Below are 27,365 nucleotides of genomic sequence, written 5' to 3'. Positions count from 1 at the left end.
TTTCTCTATGCCTTCCTTCTAGAACTTCTATAAAAACCTGTTGGAATGAGTGTCTTCATATTCCTTACCTCTTAACTTTTCTTTCACATTGGCCATCTCTCTATCTCCCAGTGGGCTGCCTTCAGAAACGTTTCCACCTACTTTGTTTTCTCTTGATCTAATACTAGTCTGTTATTTAGACCATCTTAAAAGGTAATTTAATTTTAAAACCTTAATAGTTTTATATTCCTAAATTTTTAATACTTTACCATTAATTTGTTTCTGGTTGCACTAAAACGTGTTCTTGTCATATAATGGATGTGATTCACCCCCTGACCTCCCCTAGGGTATTACATACACTTGCTTCAATGTCCACTATTATCTCTATTTCTTCCATTAGAGTGTTCCCCATTTGCTGAGTGCTGGCTCTCATGACGTTGACCTTTGCCAATCCTTTTGGATTCCTGCTGTGCCCTCGGGGGAAAGTTCTACTGTGTGTTTAGAGTCAGGAAGACTTCTTGGCTGGTGTCCTTGCTGCCCATTCACTCCAGCTGTGGTACGCTCCTTCGCAACCAATCTCCTGCATTGTCTTCTCATTGGCTTCCTTTTCAAAGAGTCACTGTCCTTCAAATTTATTGTTACAAGTTATATTTGTGCTCTTATCTTTAACACTTATATTTTGCTTTCTTTCCTCTTTTTGTTCCATTGTTTGTCTTATTTCTCACGTAGACTTCAATTTCTTAGATAGCTTGTTTTTATAGTATGTGCACACACACACACACAAACATGTATGCATAAAAAGAGGGAAAATATATACTCATTTCTCTTGGTCCTCTACTTCCAATATGTATTAATAGTATCTAGAAACTAGAGAGCTACTTTTAAAATAAGATTCTTCTGTTTAAATAACTGATTTTTAACATTAACATTCAACTTTTGTAACTAGATAAGCAATAATACCATAGATATCTGTATTATGCTATGTGGTTTGTTTGGGTGCTTATAGTCAGATATTGTATGTATAACTTTTGTGTTCTTGGGCTCTTAGTTGTATTCAATATTTCAGTTTGCTGGTCATCAAATTTAACTACTTTTAAACGAAGAGGTATGTATATTTTAAAATTCCTGTATAAGTGAAAATGTCTTTCTAATGTCTTTACCTAAGAAAGAAATCTTAGATGAGTGAAAAATCCTTTATAACATTTTTCCTTTTAAGATATTGCATATGTTTCTCCACTGCCTTCTAACATTGAGAGTTGCTGAGAAGTCTGCCATCAGCTTAATTCTGTATTTTTAACAGGTAAGTTATTCTTTCTTCCTGCCTGGATAGTTATAGGTTGTTTCCTTATCCTTCTTTCTGGTTTTTTTTGGAAAGTTTCATAATTTTTAATGTTTCTGTTACATTTGTTCTGTAGTCTTCTTTGCAATTATGTTGAAAGTTGATTTTCTATCATATTTATTTAAAATAAATTTCATAATTGTTCTCATGTATTTTTTTATGTTGCATCATTGAAATCTGGCATATATATATATATATATATATATACATATATATATATACATATATGTATATATAAATAAATACATATATTTTTTTCCCTAATGATCAGTTCAGTTGCCTAAAACACCAATTAAGCTCATTGTTGGAAACAAAGAATTTAAAAAAATAGAATTTTCAAACACAAGCACACTGGAAGATTGTATTTATGCATAAAGTTCAAATGGTCTGCTCAAACAATGGAATGGGTGAAAGAGAGTGATTATCACCAGACTGGCATACTGAATAAGACATTTTTAAAAGCCTAAAATTTAAATTGTGAGATAAATATGTGTGTGTACTTGAACACCAATTCAGAAAGTTACTGTATCATTTTTAAAAGTAAGCAAAATAAAATAATTTATACAAGAGTGAAAAGCATGTTGAATGCATAAAGTCATCTTATAACTGTGGTGTTTACAAGTCAAACTCATCTTGGAATACTTTACTAAATACTGTTCACCACATTCTCAGGATAAATTGTAAACTCAAAACAAGTCCTTAGGAGACTGAGATGTATAATGAAAAGAAAAGGTGAGAAAGGAAGGCAGGAAAGAAGAAAATGAATGATTCGGACGGCTCAATAAAATATGTTATTATTTCTGTAAAAATTTTAGAACACTAGGGTTAAGAGCGATATTAAAATTTAGTCAATTGTCAACATGGGAGAGGGGAAGAAGGTACACCTCCATAAGATCCTGGAGTTCAATTACGTTTCATTTAACTTGTCTCATTCAGGTTGGGAGTCAATAGGGGACATCAGTAAGAGTAGTGTAAATTTAGAGCATAAATATGGATGGAAATAATTTTATGAATGATCCTGAATTCAAGATGAGGTTCTACATAATTTTATATGCACTGAGGTGCATCAAGTGTTTAGAGTGGGTATATGATTCAAACACATCTGCGTATTGGGAAAATCAAACTGACTGTTTTGATTATGAGTAGGAGAGGTATAGGGAAACCAGATCGAAATCTATTTCAATAATCCAAACAGGCGTTTTAACGGACTTGATTGGAATGGAAAATTTTGTAATATTTCAGGAGATGTTATACAGTTAATTTAAGTGAACTTCAGAACAGAAAAAGATCAATGCAAAGCTGACATCATAAATTAGCAGTGTGTAGTTACGAATGACCAGATTCACTCTTACGTGTTTAGAGACAAATGTGACAGGGAAAATGATAGATGGCAAGAGGGTTACATTTTTGCAATCTCTTGAAAACTCTCCCATCAAGACTGGTGATTTCTAAGTTAAAAGCACGTATTTTCCCTAGAAATAATTTCCCTTGTCATTAGAAAACAAGTTGTGTTCTTCCAGTCTCCTATTCTATCACAATTCAGAATGATTCTGCTGACAAAACTGAGTTTACTATTTCTCTATTCAATTTTTTAAAATGGCATTATGCATGCTCAAAATGGTACTCTCAACAAATAAAATAGATTTGGACTTTCTGACCCCAAAATATTATTTGGCTTATGGAGAATTCAAGGACACTATTAGAAACATGGGAACAGCACCTACACTTGTCCATCATATTTTCTCTGACAATAGTGAAGACAAATGTAAGATGCTTGGTAGCATAGTGATGTTATTCTTAGGATTACATGAATATCCCAGTGGAAACAGGACTACGTGCATGTCCCTCTGTCTCTGTCTCCCTCACACACATGCATATATATTTCTTCCCATTAAAAAAAAAAAATCAGATCAGGATGATGGCATCATTTACAAGATTTAGCAATTTTAAATTGAGATAACCCCATGTTCACATTCTCTAATTCAAGTCACAACAGAGGTGAAGCAATGTTCAGTTGTATGGTATCCCAAAAGGATGAATAAGTGAAGCAGAAATGAAAATAAGCTTAGTTTTTATAATTGTAATGCAATGAACATACCTGTAGTTTTTTTTCATAAATGTATGGACCCACATTATTGGTGCATAGCCAGTGAAAGCATGGTTGAAAGCACATCTTAAACTATGATTCTTGGGGCCTGGGTGGCTCAGTGGTTGAAGCATTTGACTTCGGGTCAGGTCATGATCTCACAGTTTGTGGGTTGGAGACCCATGTCGGGCTCTGTGCTGACAGCTTAGAGTCTGGAGCCCACTTCTGACTCTGTGTCCCCTCTCTCTACCCTCCCCTACTCATGCTCTGTCTCTCTCAAAAAAAAAATAATAAACATCAAATTAAAAAAAAATTATGTTTCTTTTCCCTGGTGGTGCACACTTTGGTGTGCTGTCTGGATGCTCCAGCAAAGAAGGAAGGACTTGTTGCCCCAGTTGTTAAGTGGGTTGTGGGCAGATTTCTTTCAGCTATCAGTTCCTTTAGAATCACCTCAGCTGGAGAAGGTGCCATCATATCCCCAAGATGGCACCCTTTGTCCTGAGGGCTCACATCCAATGACTGATCTTAGAGGTTATATTGGTTTGGCCAGTGTAGCCCAACTAAGGACAGCACTGATGGGCCATTCTACCTTTTCATGGGGTTAACCAAGATTGTCTCAGGTCTGCATCACAATTCAGCCACTTCCTCTGCGCAATCCTGAATTCTCTTCCATTTTTTTTTTTTTCAAGTGCTGATCTCAAGGGGACTCCTTAGTAACCATACTGCATGGTATGCATAATGCCATCATAAATTCTGCTTCCCAGGTACCTAAACGACCACATTTTCTTTCATGACAAAACTCAGAAGACATCGATTAAAAAAAAAAAGAGAGAGAAAAAAACCTTTCCTCATTTATTTCTCAATAAGAGCTGTGTGTTAAGTTCACTGCAATATAAAGGTCAGGTTGCTATTTTGAAATTCCCAATATGGAACTGCCCTGCTTAGTGATCCTGCAGTAGTGCTTAGAAAATGACACAGGACCTACTGCTAATCCCCATATTCAGTACTACGCTTCACTGGCAAAGAAAGGACAATGATAATTTTCCACAAGCAACTAAACATCGGTACATTAAATATGCTATTCTTATTCCTTGAAATCTTTATAGCTATCCAGAAATCTCGCTAAAATAGCACAGTAGATCCTGAAAGTGAAAGGAAAACAATGGTTTGCAGAAGTATTTGAAAACCAATGTAACGTGGAAAATAGAAATTTATGTTGAGCAAATTTCTAGGCAAAAGCAATTTATTAGCCTTCTTTTATACAGGGACTTCTATAAAACAACTGTTACACTGTAGTTTTAATAAATCATTATCATATACTTCTATTTTTCCTCAAGCCTTATCTATGGAACAATGCTAGGTATAACAAATCTTTTAGGTACAATTAAGAGAATTCCAGTAGTTCCCCAAAGGAGGAATGTCATTTTTTTTGTGTCACAAAAAGGTAAAATGTATAGGCTTTTAAGGGGGAATCCTGGGAATTTTCTAAGTTAAAATAAAAATATTTGTAGCCTGTTACAGAGTGAACTGTATTGTGGGGAACAAGCTTAGGAATTCCCTGGGTTAACAAGGCAGAAAGAATTAGAAAGCCATAGGATGCTCACACCCAAGTTTGGGTAAACAAGATTAGGTAAATAGGTCTAGAGAGGGCGGGGCAAAGGCCCCAATATAAAACAAAGGTGCATGCATAAAGGAGATTAGGTATTCAGGGTGGAAACACCAGCCAACTTAGTACAATAGCAGAAAACTGCTTTCAAAGGAAGGAAGGACCAAATGAAGTAAAAAGGTAAACAGGGCTAGAGACTGCTGTGCAAAGTTGCCTAGAGTGGAGCTAATTAGCAAAAGAAAGGTGCCTTAATGACCCTGAGGTAGCATGTCCTGTCTTTCCTGTCCCCTAGACCAGTTTAGGTAAAAGGAGGTGGTGCCTCATGTCTGCTATAAACAACCTTCCACCTGGGCCTGGCCCGCAGGCTGCCTGGGGCCAGGATTTTGTTTTGTAAACTCAAACCCCTAACCCCTCATATCTTCAAAACCCTCTTTCCTTCATGTCCTTGAGTGAATGTTCACAGTTTCACTGTCCCTTTGTGCACATTCATCACCACATTTATAACCCTTCTGATCCTAATAAAAACTGAGCAAGGACCCTTAATGGGGCTCTTGTCTCCTCCTGGGCATTAGCCATCTCTCGCATTTTAATCCTGAGTCCCACTTTCTTGCTAGACAAGAAACAACTCTAGACCCAGAGTTTACAACACTGTGCCTCTCCAAAAAATAGGTATGTTGAAATCGTAATTCCCAGTACCTTAGAATGTGACCCTATTTGGAAATAGGGTCTTTACAGAGACAGTGAAGTTAAAATGAGGTAGAGTGGATCGTAATCCTGTAGGACTGGTATCCTTGTAAAAAGCAGCAATTTGGAAAGAGAGACAGACATGCACAAAGGGAAGACTATGTGAAGAGACACAGGGAGAATGTCATATGACGTCTGGAGATACACTGCCACTAGCCAGGGAACACCAGAGACCAGCAGCATAAGGAAGACGTAAGTTCCCCTACAGGTTTCAGAGGGAACACAGCCTGCCGACAACTTGATTTCAGAATTCTAGGCCCCCGAAAAGTAAGGAGATAAATTTCTGTTATTCTAAGCCACTCTGTGTTTCTTCATTATGGCAACTCTACAAAACTAATATAACCCAACACCTTCAAAAATAAATTTTGATATTTTTTCATTTTTTGATATTTTCTTGACATGTTCAGTTATACGACTTGATACTATGTATTCTATACATATGATGATCTATTTTGTATGTTTATATGTGATTGGTTTCCAAAGCCACAGTTGCCATGTTATTACTATTTTATATTATTGTAATGAAGGGGCGGACCTATGCCAGCCGACCACGCCTCCTCCCCTTGAGTAACAGGACTCCGACCCTTCCCCAGCCAATCGGCCAAGGCCATGACCCTTCCCCAGCCAATCAGCTGAGGCCACAGCCATTACCTCACCAACTGCCCCTAGACCCCAATAAAAGCTTTGTGGTTTTGAAACTCGCTCTCTCTCCCCAGCATCTCACTGCAGGTAGGGGATTGAGCTCGAGCTAGCTCGAATAAAGGCTCTTTGCTTTTGCATTGGGCTCGGCTCCCTGGTGGTCTTTGGGGATCACGAATTCTGGGCATAACAGTACATGTCTATTATTACAAGCATTATGCTAAGATGAAGTATCCAACTTTACATAAATATATACCTTTGAAGGAAGTTAGATCTAAAGTCAGTCTAAGCAACTGCAAATTGCAGCCTGGGTTTAAGGAGCTAAATTCCAGCAGGACAACTGAGTATTTGTTCCAGTTCTAAGCAACAATGTCCTTGCGGTTACTACACTGGGTGACAGAGTTACAGCATAATATTAATAAGAGGCATTTCGTACCCTCAAACCCTGCTCTGATTTTCAGTTATACTGATGTCATAACTTTCTAGGTGGGCATGTTAATGGCCCTGGTGATTAGGTCAAAGGGTTTTGAGGGAAGCAATGAGAGTGATTTAATTAAAAATCAAGTTTAGGAAAGTTGTACATAATTTTTAATAATGATGAATAACTTGTTAAACACATTTCTTTTTAAAAAGAATTATTTGTTTTTAATGTTTATTTATCTTAGAGAGAGACACAGAGAGAGAGGCAGAGAGAGAGACAGCATAACCAAGGAAGGGGCAGACAGAGAAGGAAACACAGACCCAAAGCAGGCCCCAGGCTCTGAGCTGTCAGCACAGAGCCCAATACGGAGCTGCAACTGACGAACTGTGAGATCATGACCTCAACCGAAGTCAGGATCTTAAAGGACTGAGTCACCCAGGCGCCCCAAGACATCTCTCAGGCATTATTTATATCCTCAGTAACGTATTGAAATATCACTTAGTGTTAGTTATTTCAAATGTATGAGATATCCTCCTGAGGATATCACATTCTGCCTTTGCCATCACATCATAATCTAAAGAAAAATGAGCACTCCCTAAGGTCATTATATCAAGCGAGGATACAGGAGGCAGAGAAGAAGTTATCAGTGAAGAGATCCTGAGGTATTTGAGCACACCTCCAATAATGAACATTCTGGCCGGAAATGCTTACAGTACATTAGAAACTGGTTATACTTTCGTGGACTGCTATGGGTCTAACCATTCACAGTTTGGATGTGACCTTAGCAACCAGACATAGTCCATGTCCTAAAGATCCCAGGGCATACATCTGAATAACCACATGTCAGGGAAGTACAGCCCTTCAAGGATGATGTGTCACCTTCCTACTTATTCATGAGAATGTCACGCTAGAACAGGCAATATATTTTCATTTTACCTGAATTAGCATTGTACCATTTCACATATTAATGTAACTTCACAAGTTTAAAATTTCCTGTGTGAAATGGATCTTTGAACCAGGCATACTCACCAAAGTTTGCTAGGGTGGCTCACTGTTGGCCATCACTGGGAATCATCAATTGTGATCAAAGTGATTTCTTAGTACTCTTAGGACACCTATAAGTTAATTACATCAATTAGTTTATACTTTCAACCTTGACATTTCACTAGCAGCTGGAGTGAACTGCAAGGGCAATATGTTACTTAGTGTGGGTTATGGGAGAAGAATAAGCTGAAGACAAATTTAATCTTCTAACAATTTGCTTACGAAAGCAAATTGTTGGTGACCTCTGGGACAGGGAGAAGTATAAAGAGAGAAAGGAAGAGACAGGGGTGGTGGGAGAGAGAGAAAGGAAGGGGGTGGGGGGACAGGTAGCTCTTAGAGTTAGCATATTACAAGTGAAGAAGAAAGAGTGAGGATGTGTAAACTGTAAAATTCTCAAAAGAGTTGGAACAATGAGCAAGTACAGCAATGAAGCCTAGCTAGCTAGGTATTTCTTTTATTTCTACATCCATTTTGGTGCCTGGAAAACTCCTTGAAATTGTTAAAGGTGTTCAATGTTCTTTCATTAAGTAATATTTGGTTATTTCCACTCTGGTTGTAAATTGCCTTTTATCAGTAATCCTATACTTATCAGTTCATGAAGGTCCTTCTGCTATAAAATAATGTCAGCTATAGACAAACTTAGAGTTAAACACCATTCTTTTTGTTCTCTGTAGATGACCAAACGTATGATGCACCAGACTATGCTTGAAATAGAGAACCATTCTGATAGGTAATGACCTTTGATCTAAGGGTGGTTCTTAAGTGAACTGGCATTGTTTACATGAACAGAACAGGTAAATAAGGGAAGAAGCAAAAGTGAGAAGCTATCTAGGTTGTTGTTAAAAGCATGCACTATGTCACAGGCAAGAATTCCAAATGGAGGTTTCCTAGGTACTGCATATATCATCAAGGCGAGTAACATAATCTTCTGTGACTTGAATATCCTCATATATTAAAGAACGGCTATAAAAGACTGACCTCATCAGGTTGTTGAGAAACATAAATGACATAATGAATACAGTCATAAAGCATGTGGTGCCTGACATATAGTAAGCACTTGATAAGTATTAGCTATTATTATATTTATTATCATTCTCACATCAAAGTTCCTTTTGGTGTGGGCATTTCCACCAAAGGATTTCTTTTATTTTTCAAGTGAAATTGTAACAATAAGAATAACAGACATTAAAATAATAGATCTCTGAGTTGATAAAATACAATTTGGTACATTTCTGAAATAGGTTTATTTTTAGGTAATTATTACTTATATTAAGTAATAATTATATTATATGCACCAATAATACATTAATTATTTAACTTGTTTTCAGTTTTAGTCTGTAAAGTTTAATCAAATATTAATCCCTGATCATTGTCAGTGTTCTAAGTTCAGTTTCCTCAGTTTGGAGATTTTAATGTTTATATTTGTTCTTCTTGCTATTTCGACCTATACTTTTATAATGATTGTGTTTGTAGTCTCACAAAGTAAAATTTACTGCACAAAACTGAAACTACGGTCATACACTAAAGTGTAACAGCAATGTCTAAACCAGATTTTCTTATTTTTCTCCTGTTATAGAAATGATCTAGATCTTATATTTATTTTTTCTTGACCAGGAAGTAGATTTGTCACCTTGTTGAGTTGCCTTTCTTCTTGCTACATTGATAGAGGGGACAGAAGCACAATATAATGAATCAGACTTAATTCTTTCCTCTGGCTAGCTTCAATGATGATTCAATTATTCTCAATAAAAAGTTACTGAAGACGTACTATATGTAAAATTCTCATAGGCTCATAGAAGAACAGTGTAACCATTATCTCAGCATTGTTTTTTTCCTGTTTGGACCACTTTCCAGAGCTGATGTTTTTTCAGTAATAGGATTCAAATTTTCCCAACATTGCTGTATAGCTATGGAAATTTTTGTTAGTGACTCTTACCTTGTACAGAGGGAAAACAAGCTTATTCAAATGGTGTTTCGATATCTTTGCATCTGTAAACTGAAATAATTCACATAGGTTGTAAGTTCCTTGATATAGTAATTATTTCATTCATTTATTATGCATTTAAATACTATCTAATTCTGTACTGGGACATGTTATCTGTGAAATAACAAAATAAATTGGATAATAATATATCATTCACGATTCTTATTTAGGAAAAAAAAAAAAGAGCCAATAAGAAAATACAAAGAATTGGTATGTCACATCAGACACAAAGAAATAAGAGATTTTATAAGGTATCAAATTTTGCTCCTGTTTTCAAAGATACAAGAAACCATGAGACAGAGAGGAAGGAAAAAGTATTGGATCCCCAGTACAGCTCTCAGGGGATTCCTGTGCTGCTTTGGGATGTAGCCTGGCTAAATTTGACTTAGCAAATGAGTTGTGTAAGGAGCATATGCATCATCACTTACACAAAATAAGTCACTTTCATCACGAAATATGTTCCTTCCTAGGAATGCTGTAACGATTCGCCACAGACTTGGTAGCTTAAAAGAGCCCAACTTTATTCTCTTACAGTTCTGTACATGAGAAGTCCAGGGCGGGTCTCACGGGGTTAAAACCAAGGTTCTGGCTCGGCTGCATTCCTTTCAAGAGGCTCTAAGCAGTTTTGGGCTTGTGACCTCCTTCCTCCAAGTTCAAATGCCTAAACAGAGTTGAGTCCTTCTCACACTGTATCGCTTTCCCTTTTGTGTCTCCCTCTTTCCTGTTTCTTTAGGATTATCCTTCCTGTAATTACATTGGGTAGACAGATAATCCAGGTTAATGTCTTTATTTTGGGGTGAGCTGATGAGGAATTTTAATGCTATCTAGAACCCTGACTCCCCTGTAGCCATCTAAGATAATATTTTCACAGGTTCCAGCGGGGGACTAATACATGGACATCTCCTTGGTGGGGCTGGGGATGGTTCATTATTCTGTGTATGTCAACCACCTCCATTTTATGTTTTGATACTAACATAATGGAAAATGCATTAAATAAATCCACAGCATGAAGTTTGTTTCCCACGAACAGACCTAGACAGATCAAATGCATCCTGCTAACATCATTTCAAAGCAAATACCATTAGTATACTGCCAGGTAATTTGACCAGGATGCATTTTTCTTTTTATTTCCTGGGATAATCTCTACAAAGAAAGAACAGATTGCAGGCCTTTTGCTAATCTTTATCTTCCAAAATGATGGAGAATGTATTTTATTATTTTATTTTATTTATTTTTATTTATTTTTATTTTACTTGTAAGTAGGTTTCATGCCCAATGGGGGGCTTGAACTCAATGACTCCGATATCAAGACTTGCACACTGTACTGACTCAGACAGCCTGGCACCCCCTACAATGTAATTTAAAGTCTTGGTTTATGTGAGTGCCTCTATATCAAACCAGATATACACTAACTTTTGTAGTACAGAATATGCTACAGCAATATATCAACCAATAGTTGAATAAAAAAATGAAATGTTATAGATTATTAACATTCCTTCTCCATGTAGAAGAATAAGGCAACAAACTGCCCTTCTAAATAAATTATATCTGTCTATATATTGCCTGCCTATCTCTCTCTCTCTCTCTCTCTCTCTCTCTCTCTCTCTCTCTCTCTACTTACCTACCTACCTACCTACCTAATTTGAGACACAGAGAATTTTTTACTCTTGGCCACATGCTTCTGAATCTGACCCTCACCTCAACAAGGAAGGAATTTAATGACTCTAAGCTCCACCCATTTTGAGAAGTGTGGAGCCATATTTCATCTAAAGTCATATACCTTAAGTGAATCTATTGCCACACAGTACATGTTGGAGAGCATCAGGATCCCTTAGGTTATATTTGGCATGACAACTGATTAAGAGAAATTTCTTATTTTTTTAAAGATAGGATGGACTCTCATTCACTGAAGAATAATATGTTTTTGATACAAACAGCTACCAAATATAAATTTCCTCTCCCAAAATTACACCCAAGTATTCACTGTGCTTCTTCTCTCACTTAATTCAAGACTGTACAAATGTCACTTTCTGCAGAGAAAGGACAATCCAAGTAATAACCCATCATTATAGGTTCCTTCACTCAACCTTCTCTCTTACAGCCCTTCTCAGGATCTGAAACTATACCATTTATTTATTTCCTTAGTAGAGCCTCCCGCCACTACTAGGATAAAAGCTTCATGAGGAAAAAACCTAAAAACTTCTCAGGACACAGATGTTTGATAAATATTTCCAGAATAAATGAATGGAATAACAGAAAAGATAAAAGTCACATTAAACCTGCAATTTCTTTTTTTTTTTAATTTTTTATTCCTACAGGAATAGTTTTAGAAGATCAGCTTTAAAGAAAAAATTCTCAGCCTGGAGCCTGTCTCAGATTTTGTGTCTCCCTCTCTCTCTGCCCCTCCTCTATTCGCACTCTTTCTCTGTCTCTCTCTCTCTCAAAAACAAACATTAAAAAAAATTTTCTCTTAAGATTTAGTTGATATTTACAACAACATATTTTGCAAAGACAGTATTTACTGGTGTGGCAGACTGAATAATGGCCCTGCTAAGATACCTATATCCTAATCCCCAGAATCTGTGAATATGTTATCTAAGCTGGCAAAAAGAATTTTGAAGATATGATTGAGTTGAGAATCTTGACATGGAGAGATTATTCTGGATTACCTAGGTGGATCCAAGGTAATCACAAGGACTCGGATACAACAGGGCAGGAGGGTTGGAAGACAGTAAAAGTGATGAGGCAACAGGAGCAAAGAGAAAGAGAAGAAGATGAGAAGGTGCTCTGCTGTTGGACTCGAAGATGTAAGAAAGCGAATTCTCCCCAAAGGTGGGTGGTCTCCAGAAGTTGGCAAAGGCAAGGAAACTGATTCTCCCCTAGAACCTCCAGAAGTAATCAGTTCTCGGACATTTTCACTTTAGACTCATCTTGGAGTTCTAACCTCCAGACTGTAAAATAATGAACATGTTGCTGTCAGCCACTAAGATTGTGGTCATTTGTTAGAGCAGTTACAGGAACGCAATACAATTGATAAACTAGTGGTAAGTTATTGATTATAGGAGATATTTTCAAGGCTTTCTTCCTAGGATTATTTTATTAAAGTTCTGGGTTTTTTAAAAAAAGAACAGTTTGAGAAAGTAATCTTCATGAAGTCTACATACAGTATATTTTCTTTCTGGCAATTTTAGATTAAATGCTAGCTGGATATTGGCCAGAAATACAGTAAAAGCCTAAAGAATCCTGTTGCCTCTGATCAAGCTAGAAAAATATATAAATCTCTCTTGGTCCAAAATTTTATGAGAGGCCCTCTAGTAGTTTTCTAGGGCTGCAGTAACAAAGTACCATAAACTGAGCTGCCTAGAACAGCAGATATTTACTGTCTCACAAGTTTGGAGTCTAGAAGTGCAAAATCAAGGTGTCTCTGCAAGGCCATGCTCCCACTGTAGGCTCTACGGAAGAATCTGTTCCAGGCCTCTCTCCTAGCTCCTGATAGCCCCAGGTACACTTTGGCTTGTAGATGAATCACATCTCCTTGCACCTTCACATTTACTTTCTGTGTGTGTTTGTCTCTATGTCCACGTATAACCTTTTTATACAGACACAGGTTATATTGAATTAGGGCCCACCCTAATGATCTCATAGTAATGTGATTACCTCTTTAAGACTGATTTCAAATAAGATCACATTCTGAGATACTGGGGATTAGGACTCCAACATACCTTTCGGAGGGGGACATACTTCAACCTAAATTGTTGCAATTTGGATTCAGAAAAAGTAGGATCCAAGAATGCCACAATCTTAATACCATAAAAGACTAACTTACATTCAGTTTCAAAGAGATGTGACATCTCCATCCAACATGGCATATAAATAGAGAAATATTTATATATTTATATTTATATATGACCAGCAAGGCATATATAATATTTATTTCTAACACTCATTCTAATCCAGGACACGATTTATACAATTTTAAATGGAGAAACATTGCTTAATATTAAATTTAGTCTCTCAATTTATTTCTTGAAAGTAGGAAAAGAGGAAAATTTGAGGCCAATTTTACTTAACTTCATTCAGTAAATAAGGTGTCATTCCATGTTTTAAATGCATAAACTCAAATCATACTTTAACAATCACAAAGGCGGTTATGGTCGGTCTGCATTGGTAAAAAAACCAAGATGATCAGCAGGAAGCTGAACTCATTTATAACGATGAATAAACTAAAAACGATCATTTCTAAATTTCACATTCTGTTATCCAACATTTGAGAAGTAACAGTAATGACTCTCATATGCTTACTGTGACAGGCTTTTATGGGTATCACCACCTATACTTGGAGACCATTAAAATTCCCATTTTATTTATTTTTTTTAATTTTTTTTTTCAACGTTTATTTATTTTGGGGACAGAGAGAGACAGAGCATGAACGGGGAAGGGGCAGAGAGAGAGGGAGACACAGAATCGGAAACAGGCTCCAGGCTCTGAGCCATCAGCCCAGAGCCCGACGCGGGGCTCGAACTCACGGAGCGCGAGATCGTGACCTGGCTGAAGTCGGACGCTTAACCGACTGCGCCACCCAGGCGCCCCTAAAATTCCCATTTTAAATCAAGAAAACTGATGCAGAGGTGACTTAATAAACCTATTTGTATTCTGTAGATTCTAAGAGGCGGTGGGAGGATTTAAATTTATATGTGATGCCAGAGCTTATATTCTTAAACACTATCGCATATTGGCTTCAATAGCTACGAATGAAATTCTTACATAATTACACATCCTTTATAGGGGTTCTGTAAACTGGTGCGAGTAGAGTCACATGCTTTGGACACATACCCACATAAATGCCAGGAATCTCCAATGTCCTTCTGACCCACTTCCTTTTCTTTCTTTCTCATTTAATGAAAGAAAAATGGAACATGATGGCAGTAGATACCTGGAAGGATTGGCAAGGTCCCAAACTGAGGAAAACCCAAAAATATAAACTACTTGTTTCAATGCTAAAGGTTGAAAACTTAATTTACACTACACATAACCAGTAATTTTCATCTCACGACACTAATGTATGGCTTGACCTTATCCACTCAAATCAGAGTAAACAATTAACCCATGGGCAGGCTATGTAACAATGTTATCCTTGAAAACCGTCTTCTTGGAAGTATGAGTATATTGTCTGAGATGACCTGAACTAACCCTTCCCCTTGTAAATTGGGCAGTTAAATATCAGGTGATAATGTGAAGTAATTTATGAAACCTGTAAAAAGTGGAGTTGGTTCCTTGTTATATTATAGCTCCCGTTCTTAGAATTGGGCAAATTTGATATTTTAAATATAAAAAAAAAATATCACAATTTGAAGCATTAAAAATTTAGGCTACAAAAATTAACATCTCTTTATTAAATAAATCATGATATAAAATTTTGATTAAATCATCAGATACTGAAATTCAAATCGATAAATACTAAATGAGCTATGAATTTCAAAGTTGTGAGTCTTTGGTTATAAAACTGAAATATTTTGGTATGCGCATGTTGTATGTAAATGAGGTTATCATGCCATTATTACATATTTTTCTAATTAAAAATCTAGCAGTTGCCTTTTTACTCACTTTGTTGAGATTCCTGGGCATGAAACTACAATACTAAACTAGATCAACGCACCTTAGCAAGCTCCAGTTAACAGCAGGTTAGAAACGAATTGTGTTTTTGTTATTGACTTCACAATAAATGTAAATACTTTGCTGAAACATATTTAACAACAGCTGAGAATGTACCTGTATTATTTCTTAAAATAATGCAACCAAATAAAAGCATGTTAACTATCAAATTCTCTACTTTTATTTTAGTAAAAAATGTGTCAGACTTAAAAAAAAAAAAGCTAATCCAATGTATTAAGATTATGTGCACAAAGGATTTAAATGATGCAAATTTTCCTCTAATTATGAAAGGAAATCATATTGTGACAGCTCTTGAAAAAATAAAATTATAAATAACACCAAAAAATCCATTTTAGAAAAAAAAGTTTTATATAGCCACAATATCTTGCACTATAAAATGAAAAGTTGACTATGCATAAATTTATTTTAATGAATTGGCTCTCAGTTAAATCTGACTTAGTAGGTCATAGCCCCCCTTCAGCAGGAGGCAGTTATGATAGGTCATCCTCCCAATTCTTAAGGGCAGTTAGGAGTCATGTGTTCAGAGGGAGTAATAAGATAGGAAAGGATAGGATACAAGAGGCAGGGAAAGGATAGGACCTGAGGTCCCTAGGTGGGGAAAGACATATTTCGGACCAATGCTGGGAGTGTCTGACCACAGCAACCCCTCCCCTCGCACCCCCAGGCATAAGATTCCTCTTAAGAATGTAATAGACACCATCTACTCCCCCTCAGCTTTCCCTCAGGAATCTGACAAAAGACCTAACTAAAAATAAGCAGTAGACCATAAAACGTATGACCCACAGGAATGATAGGGCCATAGACCACCACTCATACAATGGAAATGAGCCAATCAAGGAAGGACAACCAGCACATAGAGCTATCAAGCCAATGAGGGTAGGAGCAAGGAGGAAGGGGAGGGAGGGGCCACCAGAACCTTATAAAACAAGGACCCTTGCCTATTGTCGCGGGCATTCACTTTTGAATGTCCCCTCTCTGTAAAGAAAGCTTTCATACTATTCTTTCTTTCTAATATTATACTCTAATAAACCTTTGCCTGCTGCTCAAACCTCCCCCCCCAAAAAAACCCCCAAAAAACCAAAAACCAAAAAAAAGACTTAGTAGGTACCAGCACTGATGATACTGACAAATCAACAGACATTATTTAAACTGTATTGAGTACTTTCTTAACATTGTTTAAATAATACCAAATAAAAATATACAAATAAAAAATGTAAAGAATTAAAAATACCTTAGGAATAAGCATATACATTGAAGATTACTTGCACAGTTAGACACCTGCTCAAAACTCTCATCAGTGAAGGAGCTAAATAAACATTTAATACATTATCAAATAAAAAACTATTTCTAGAGTGTATGGGAAGGTGACTATGTTTCCAAATAATTTAAAAGTTGAATGCAATCTTTTAAATTTTAGAGTAAAAGTGATTCTTGATGATTTAATTTACTGAAATTACAATCAGAGTTATGCTTGGGCCAGGTGTCAGTAAGCACAAACAGGTAATTTTATCCTTAGTATCTCCAGATTCCTCACCATCCTCCACCTTGATCTTTCCTCAGCTCCTCAGTGCCCAGGGACAAGATTCACCAGTACCCCTTGGTATGGCCATAGGGTAGTTTACAGCCAGTATCCACTCAAACTTGTCATTATCCATATCAAACTGTTAAAAATCATTAAATATTTTGTGTATCACTACTTTCAGTGTTCCTAGAGCCTTCTCTGATGCCCATTTATTGTTTTTTTTTTTTTTTACATTTATTTATTTTTAAGAGAGAGGGAGAGAGGGAGAGAGAGAGAGGGAGACACAGAGTCAGAAGCAGGCTCCAGGCTCCGAGCTGTCAGCACAGAGCCCGACATGGGGCTTGAACCCACGAACTGTGAGATCATGGCCTGAGCCGAAGACGGATGCTTAACCGACTGAGCCACCCAGGCGCCCCTTCTCTGATGCCCATTTAAAAAGCTGTTCACAGAAAAATCACTGATATCTAAATAAAAGATAAAGTTTAATCTGTTTTGTCTCTCATGATATTTGAATTTTCATACAGACCATGGCTCAGTTAAGCCAAAGGAAGTCTCAATCTCTCTGCTTCAAGTTTCGGAAAAGGGACTCCCACTTGCCTTTGACTGTCTCTGTTTCTCTGATTGCTGTTCACCTTTCTTGGAGAAGAACTTACTCCTCTAACTGGAGGGCTAGGACGAAGAGGCAGATATACTTATCTCAGCCTTTCCTCCTCTCTATTTTACAGATCTAAACTGTTTGGTTCACTGTTATTAGCCCCTCAATTTAGAAATTCACCTAGATTATAGGATGAGCTCAGTAAGGATTTGTTAAATAAAGAGCATATGCTATGTAAATTGCATGCCATCACTCAAATATTCACATGCTCATTTGGTCTAAGATATAAACCCATATTCTACACAGACTTTGTTAGTATTCAAGTAAATAATGTTATACCCATTTCACTGTCTTTGATCCAACTCTAATAGGCTTAGAATTCAGACAGGGATAATGACTATTATTTGTAGGGTGTCCTAAAACCCATAAAATAGAATTGAAAGGAAAATATAATGATACAGAGTTCAAATCACCATAATAGAATACTTTTTTTTTTTTTAATAAGGGCTATTTAAAAATAGGATATGTTGTCTTGAGTGTATCCAAGCTCAATGAAAAATTTTAACAGATAATATATACTTAATTGAGAGGATGTTGTAGGGATGATCCCAGGGCCAAATGCAGAAATGGTCTAGATGTATCCGTCAGCGTCTAGTTATGAAAGCAGGAACCACTCCTGACATTTCAAGGAGAGAAGGATTTAATGCCTACACAACTTTTGGAACGGCAAAAGGAGCAAAACCAAGAAGGGGAAAATACTGAAGGAGTAACAGGGAGAAGGAATGTTACTTGAAATCAGAAACTTCTTTCTATCCCTGGTCTGAACACTGGAACGAGCCCTTCAGATGATGTAGAAGCATCGATGCAATGGTTGTTTTGACTGGTGCTGAGCAAAAATCCAGGAACCTGGATTCCACTGATTTCTGCTGCAACTCCCACTAATATGCTTGTGACCTTTTCACCTAAAGTTGCTCCTGGAGCCCACAGTCACTTCCCCATGCTGCCAATGCTGCCACCAAGGACACCAGAGAAGAAGAAAATTAAAAAAAAAAGAAAAAAAAATGCTTCTTTCGTCCTCCCTCTGCAATCTCCGGCCAGTGCTTCCAATTGGTCAAATCATACTGGAAACCCACTGGCAAGGGAGCATGGGAAGATTACTTTGCATACTTTCATCTTTCATACAAAGGAGAACACAGAAAAGTTGGAGTGAAGCTGAAAGACAGTACACAAGTATACGGAACATGAGATAATGTATTTATTTGTTAACAAGGTTTTTAAAGAGGTAACAGAAATGTGTTACAAGATAAAAACTACTCACTATTAAACCTCCAAGAAAATCCTATATGACAAACAAGGAAATTTAGACGAGGTAAATTATAAGCAGTATCCATAGTATCAAAAAATACTATTAAACTACAGCTTTCCAAGTATGTGTAATATATGTGTTTATAATCATACAAGGATAGAACTAAACTAGAGAATTAAGAAATGCTAACCTTCCCAACTACATCTATGACCATAATTTACAATAAAGAAAGATTGATGTGGGAAACTCTGAAAAGCCTTCAGAAGAAGATCAAACTCAACGTGCCCTTGTAGGTTAGTTAGAATTTGGTTATTTTAGATTAATATGATAACATCAGCAAAAGCAACCAACCTGAGGTAACATGTATACGAGGAAAGTGGAAAGAGCAAAGTGAGAAGAACCAGTCTCACCAAAGGGTTTAAATGTAAGAGTGGGGTCAGATTATGAAGGACCTAAACTTATACTCAAAGTTGTGGAAAACTACAGGGCAGTGAGGAAACATGATGAACATAAGTTTCTCTGAAATTTACTTTGTTAGATTTTACTTGACTGTTGGCCAAGTGAGAAAGGCCGAAATTCTATCCTCCACACCCATCTATAAGTGATGCTCAGTGTAAAATATATTGGGAAGTTTGGGAAGTCTTCTGCATGTTGCTTGGGGTATCAAAGTTGTATTTGCAGCAACATTCAATGCTCTTAACTTTTTCTGACTTCTTTCCCCTCCGTACATATTCTTCTCTTCCAATTCGATCACAGTAGGTAACAGAAAAATAGCTGTATAATATTAATATCAGCAGAAGTTAACATAGACAACTCTTGGAGTCAATACAGCATCATGGTTAAGGGAACTGATGCTGAAGACCAAACTGCATAAATTCAAAACAAACTCTAGATTTGTGTGACCCTGGATATGTTATTCAAACTTCTCTTTGCTTCCTCTGTACAAGGTAGTGATGTAGAATTTACATCGCTAGACTGTTGTCAGGATTAAATGCAATGACAATATGTGAAATACTTAAAACAGGGTCTGACACACACAACATTGTATGTGTTAACTTTATTTTCTCCACTGTCCTCAGCATATGGTTCCTAACTAACTCATAAGTACCCCATTTTGACAGATACCATTATCTCTTACTCATTTTATTTTGGACCACTGAAATTGTAGTCTTTTTAATATATTTATTCATATTGGACACCCCATGATTTCTAGCTATTGTTGCTATTCCTGCTCTTGAAGCTACCTAGAATTAGTGCACCTCAAAGGAAATCTAGCCTTTCCTAGATCAAGAGAGAAACAGCTTGTTCCCTCCAAACTTCTCTATTTTGCACATCATTAATATCACGGTTCTTTTGATTATTTCTCATATGTTTCTTAGGCCCTCATGAAACTTACCAATAACATTACAAAGATTACCTGCCTTTGGATCTATTTCCATTAGCCAATATCATTCTTTTTTTTTTATTTTTTTATTTATAAATTTTTTTTCAACGTTTATTGATTTTTGGGACAGATAGAGACAGAGCATGAACGGGCGAGGGGCAGAGAGAGAGGGAGACACAGAATCAGAAACAGGCTCCAGGCTCTGAGCCATCAGCCCAGAGCCCAACGCGGGGCTCGAACTCACGGACCACGAGATCGTGACCTGGCTGGACCGCGAGATCGTGACCTGGCTGAAGTCGACGCTTAACCGACTGCGCCACCCAGGCGCCCCGCCAAGATCATTCTTAAACATTCAGGTAACATTTGCATTTTCATCTCCAAAGTAGTTCTGGGGAATTCTCAAATGGTCAATGGGGCATACATAATTGGAGAGAGGAGCCTTCCACCACCCATCAGACATCTGCTTAAGTAATATGCCTCTCTATGAAACTCTGACCCTATGAAACTCTGACCTCTCTATGAAAGTTGTCACCATCAAATTACTTCTTTGGAGGCAATTCTCAAAATTATCTTTCTTGGACTAATGAACTGAATGGAGATGATCTCAAAAGAAAGGGAGAAAGAGATAATATCAGCCCTCCCCAGTTTCATCCACTATCTCCTCTTAATTTGTGTTTTGTAAATTTTAAGCTACAAACTTTAAAAATGTATCCTCCTCTGAAATAATCATTCATAAAGGTTAAGGACTACAGAGTAGCCACACATTAAAAAATTACCATATGTATTGATTTAGCAAAATTTTTTGACTGGGTCAAATATTTTTAATGTTCTTTACAGAGCTCCTCTCAGAATGCTAACCTATTATTTAATAAAATTTTGTTAAAATCTGAAATCTGTTAACTCTTTTTTTCTAGACTCTCATATTTGACATTAGCATTTTTGTTTTTTTTTATCAACTATAAGTCAACATTCCCCAAGTCTGAAGTTATATTTGTTCTAAAGTATTATAAAATATACAATTATAAAGTTTCTGAAAGAGAAAATTTTCCATTAGTTCGATTATGCATGTCACTGTATTTTATAAACATATATGTTACCTCAAGAGAAAAATATTCTGTTAATAGTAAAATCAAAATTCTCTCTGAAAAAATCATTAGCTAATTGTGTATTATTCTGTGAAAGGACAACGGCAGGTGCAGTCAATCCTGTAAGAGAGGTGTTCACTTATTTATGGTCCTTGGGAAGCTCATCCTTTCAGGCATCGAGATAAGCTGTCATGTGCACTACAAACCAACATTCAGGTTTAGATTAAACCGGAAGGGTTCACATAACAATTCATCCCCTCGACAAACCCCTTCTGCTGATTAAACAACGGACTTTATGGCCCATTTCTTGAATAATATATTTGACCTAGTTTTGTGTATACCTGTCTTAAGTTGCTGATCCTAGGAGAATGAAAGCTGACTATATAGTCTTGTCAAAGTTTCGGAGTTACACATTTTCCTGATTGGGTTTGTTGATTTATCACTAACAGAGATGCAACTTTCTTACTCTGGCCACTTAACCATATTTTGAAAATTGCTTCAACCTGGAAGCAGACTGTATGAGTTTGAAAAAAGTACTTGAAGTCCACTTAATCACAAAAATATTAATTTCATAGAAATGAAACAAGGGCAGACTCTTTAAAATAAAATTATGGAAAGTACAGCTGCAACAATGCTTTGAAGTTATAGAAAACAAAACAGTGTCTCTTTAAAAAGAGTTTTAATATGTGGCCATTCTTTAGATCTAACATGAATTCATCCTTGTTCCTCCTGCATGTACTCCTGAATTTCTTCCACATAAATAGCGCAACGTAACATCACGTCATCACCTGGAATGTTAGAAATAAGCAAGTGAAGGGTCCAGCAGACGTAATCACTGGAGAAAGCAGCTTGGCCAGGGCAGCACAGGAGGAAATAGATTCTAGGTTCTTGCTTTGGACGTGTATTTGTCTAGGAACCCAAACTATGTGCCCCGTTGAGACTCTATTCTATCAGCACCAAAGGAGGTACATTATAGAGAAAATGTAGAAACTTACTACTATAAAGTGCCAGAATTTACTGCTTCTGAAGAGTCATTTCATAACGGAAGAGATGAACCCATAGTTCTCCCATTTTTTTCATTTCAAAGGCCAAGTTCCAAAAAAAGTTGAGATACTAAACCATCACGTCCAAGTCACTTTTCAAACTTGTCTTAGGGTGTTCAAAGTATATTTTGAGCTCTTGTGTTTGTTTGTTTGTTTGTTTAATTCTAATCAATATCCAGAGGGAATCATTTGTTGGGTGGGAAAAAATGAAACAGAAGGCACCTCAGTGGGGCATGGGGAGAGGAAGAGGAAGGACAAAAGAAACAGATTCATTCAGCAGACAGCTACCAAAGCCCACAATCTGTCTTTTCAAGCCACACTGATCCTAACAATTTCAAAACAAATATAGTTGGCTTGAAGACAGAGCAGATAACCTGGAGAATGTTTGTGGTGTTCAATAAAGAGACGGGTGCTTTTTATAAAGCCACAGGCACAGAGAATACTGAAGTCATTTCAGAAAAAAAAAAAAAATCCAAGTGCTGGAATTCTACACATTGAAGTTGGCATGAAGGGCTATCATACGGTCCAAAATTTGTTTCATGTAGGGATGAGAAAGGAAGATTTTTAGCCCTCCTTTTCCAAAAACAACACAAATGATTGTCCAACATAAATATCTCTGCCAGAAAGCTGACAATGTTGTCTTTGCTTCATTTTTTGCACATTTGGAATAGAATAAGAACTTGGCCTCAAATTACCAACCTCTTTGCCTTGGTGCTATAACGATTTTTTAAGTAGAAGAAGCAACTGCAAAACAACACAAACCCTCAAAGTTAAAACAAATATTACAAATACCGATTGCAATCAGAGAAAGAAAAGAGGTAAACCAATCAACATTATAATTTATCATTCACATAAAACCAATCTAAAGATAGGAAAGATAAGGTATAAGCCTTCAACATTAGATATGCTGTAGGCAAGAGACTGTGAAATCTTCATATAAATATTCAATCTTTCAAACTGGTCCCCTTCTCCTTTATTCACCACTTCACGCACAACATACTCTCCTTTTATATTTTAGGAACATTATTGAGTTTAAAATGCCTAGTTCTTCTGGGAGTAGCCAGTTAACTTAGCCCTGGTCATCTGTATTTGGCTAGGTCTATGTTACAGGTGTCAAATGACGTGACCAAGATGCTTCTAATTTTCGAATTCTCGAAGCCTTTAAGAATAGGAACATTGTTTGTATAATAAATACTATCATCACAGTCTCTGTCCAAGTTATTTCTGACACATGGAAGAACCCCACTCTATAATCAAGATCAATGTTTGTCATGTAAGCTTCCCTGATTGACCCAACTGTTTCTCCTATTCACAAGTGTACTCATAACCAAACTAATTTTAGATGATTTCATACATTTCTGTTCCTTCTCTTTTACTTTATTTCATTTACACTAGTATGTATTAATGAAGGGGAAACAGCTTGATTTTCCTACTTGGCTGTTCCATTTTGGTGCCTCCTTTTCCATATCCGCATAATGTTAGCCCATGGGGAATTCTCAAGTTTTGCCCTATTTGCGCTCTTGGCAAAGTTTATAGCAGAAGACTGAGCCCTAAGGGCACCCAATCGATTCTTATGTTAATGATACACCTGTTATGTCTGCTGCTCATTTGACAGTTTCTTTTAGAACAAAGTTGGTTTTGACCATTCCAAACATGTTTGGGGAAAAGGAAATCATATGGAGGGGGCGCTTTAGTTTCAGTTTTCAGCATGAAGACTTAGTAACTTTTGTCCCTTGTCCCTGTCATTACCAAAAGCTCGTATTTTTACTGTTTGCTGTACTGATGATTCTTCAATTTATTGCTGTTTTGTTTTATTGTTGCAGTTTTAATTCATCAATTTGTTCAACAAATATTTTGGGAGTACCTATTATATGGCAGATGCTACAATGGTCATTAGGGATATGTTTATTAGCAAAACAGTCCTAATCCTCCTGGCACTTTTCGTCTAGGAGGGGAAACAGGGATTAATTAGATAATCATATATACTGTTATATGGTTACAAGTTGTAGCGCGTAATAATAAAGGAAAAGTCAAGTGTTGAGGGAGTAGCAAGACCAGACTTAACTGAGAGGACAGAGGAAACTTTTCCCTGGAAGAATATTTGAGTTGTTCTCTGAGAATGAATGGACTGAGGGAGGTGCATGCCAGGAAGTGGGGATGTTGCAGAGAAACAGAGAATTCCAGGTAGAAAAAAAATGCACATTAGGAAGTCCCTGAGTTAGAAAAGAAAAGAAAACTTTAGGATCATGAAGGAATGAGAGAACACAGTGAATGGAGCAAAGGGGAAATCGGTATGACTTGAGAGGCTGGGGGCACTGCTGGGGCAGAGCCACACGCCACATTAGAGGTAATCTTACAAGACTGTGGTCTTGGGGCGCCTGGGTGGCTCAGTCGGTTAAGCGTCTGGCTTCGGCTCAGGTCATGATCTCACAGTCCGTGAGTTTGAGCTCCACATCGGGCTCTATGCTGACAGGTCAGAGCCTGGAGCCTGCTTCGGATTCTGTGTCTCCCTCTCTCTCTGCCCCTCCCCTGCTCACGTTCTGTCTCTGTCTCAAAAATAAATAAAACATTAAAAAAATTTAAAAAAAAAAGACTGTGGTCTTTCTTCTCAGAGCAGTGAGATCACGGGAGGCAAATTTCTGTGACCTGATGCATATCTTCAAAATGTAACTTTGGCTTCAATGAAAAGAAAAGCATGGAAAGGAGTAAATGCAAAGCTGGGGAAATTATTTTCAGTAATATTCCTTTGTCCAAGTCAGAAATGACAGACAGTAGTTTGAACTGCAATGGTATATAACTTATAGGAAAAGTAAGTGCCCTGGAGAAACATTCAGAATGAAATCAGGACCAGATTATATATGAGGACGTTAGAGAGAATATCCTGAAATGGCTGATACAATTGTGGGAAGAATGGTCCCAGGTTTGGCGGCTAATGATGCAGCCACAGGTGGGTGCCCAGCAGCCTATATGTGACCCTCGATCTTCGCTTCAGAGAAAGCAATGCAATTCTTACTCCTCTGTTTGGGTTGCAAGGACAGTAAATGTACCCTCTACTTCCTTCTTTGTACTGAACTCATTCGTCCCATTTGCTTTCATGAACCAGGTATTTTATCAAGTGTTTGGACATTTCTCTGTGTCCAAATCAGGAAGGACAGCAAAGGAGTCTGTGATTACAGTACAACAGAGTAAGCACCTTGAGGGGCTAATACAAGCACGGAGAGGGAGACAATGACTCGGTCTGGAAGGCCCAGCGGGGCCTCCTGGAGAGGCTGGCATCCTGGCTGAGCTTGCAGCATGATCAACAGGTATTTTCCAGGAAACAGGTGGAAAACAGGTCACAAGAAAAAAAAAGTGCAGACAAGTCAAGTACTGGAAGTGAGCTGAGAGCCTTCTGGAGCAGGGCATCTCATGGGCTCAGATGTAAAAAGCTGGGGCACAAAAAGGCTGAAGAACCATGATTTGTTTCTCTTGAATTAGTTGGGAAAAAAAGTTGCCCACCTAGTGCAAATTGAACAGCTCACATCACGCACTTGAAAAGTTAAATGCTGCCTTGTACTGAGTATGACATATTTGTAGCAAATCATTTCTCCAAGCAGACTATAAGCACATTTAGGGGATAATCATGATGTATAAATTTCTCTGACAGAGTCTAGACTGACTTTAAGTTCATCGTAAGTGGTCCATAACGATTATTAATTGGCAGAAAGAGAAAAGTTTCTTGGGAAAAACTACCTCAGGACATTCAAACCAAATGTATGACTTTCAACTTCTTTTTCAGACTAACTGTAAACTTTCTACGTATGATTCCTCAGTCTGATTAGTACTGATAATTGAAATTCTTTCAATTTTCAAATGGAACATGAGATAGAAAATTTTAACTGGATAACTGGGCAAATTATAGCTGTTAGCTGTACTTTCTTTGAGGAAGCAAACTACATTTCACAGTAAACATGAATATTCATATGTGTTATATTTCAATGGGGGGGGAAGTGCCTACTGGTAAACTCACTGAAGGGAATTTCAATTCAGATTTAGCTTCGTATTAGTTTTCTCTGTTTTCTTCAGCTTCTACTCTGCTCTGTTCAAGAAGACAAACATATGCTTATGTTGTTACAATCTGAGAACATGCCTAACTTTGAAGATCTAGTATAGGTATTTTGGACTGTATGGGATGCTTCGAGAAGTAACTGAGTAGTCAGATGTCAAAACCTGAACTGAGTCCCAATGTTCAGATTCCCAACTGGCTGCAACAACCTCGGTAGCTGGAGTGTATTCTCACTGTTTGCACTTGCCAAACTATCCATGAGTATGCGAGGCATGAGGTCACTCCAACTTAAAGAACCAGAGAGGTGGACCCAAGAATTCAAATCTGCGTCTTTAGACACCGATCTACCCTTCCATGGAGTATTTCTTGGCTGCACTGCTGACTTAGCTCTGACTTTCAGTTCCTGCTAAGACATTCTGTAATCTATACATTTTTGCTTCCTGTTTGCATCTGGGAATCATCTTTAATCAGCTTGCGTCCCAACAGGAGAGAATTAACTTGGCTGCTGCCTTACTGTTTTGCAACTCAAATTGTTTTAAGTTTCTTGTAATATTTTTATTCCTCCATCTCAAAAGCATCGCTTTCCAGACAGCAACAGCGATTTTAAAAATTGCACTACCGGGGCGCCTGGGTGGCGCAGTCGGTTAAGCGTCCGACTTCAGCCAGGTCACGATCTCGCGGTCCGTGGGTTCGAGCCCCGCGTCGGGCTCTGGGCTGATGGCTCAGAGCCTGGAGCCTGTTTCCGATTCTGTGTCTCCCTCTCTCTCTGCCCCTCCCCCGTTCATGCTCTGTCTCTCTCTGTCCCCAAAATAAATAAACGTTGAAAAAAAAAAAATTGCACTACCTATATGTGTGAAGGGCAAAAAGATA

This window comes from Herpailurus yagouaroundi, unplaced genomic scaffold (assembly GCF_014898765.1).
Source record: "Herpailurus yagouaroundi ecotype Mexico unplaced genomic scaffold, PumYag 181, whole genome shotgun sequence".
NCBI lineage: Eukaryota > Metazoa > Chordata > Mammalia > Carnivora > Felidae > Herpailurus > Herpailurus yagouaroundi.
This window is presented reverse-complemented; position numbering follows the sequence as displayed.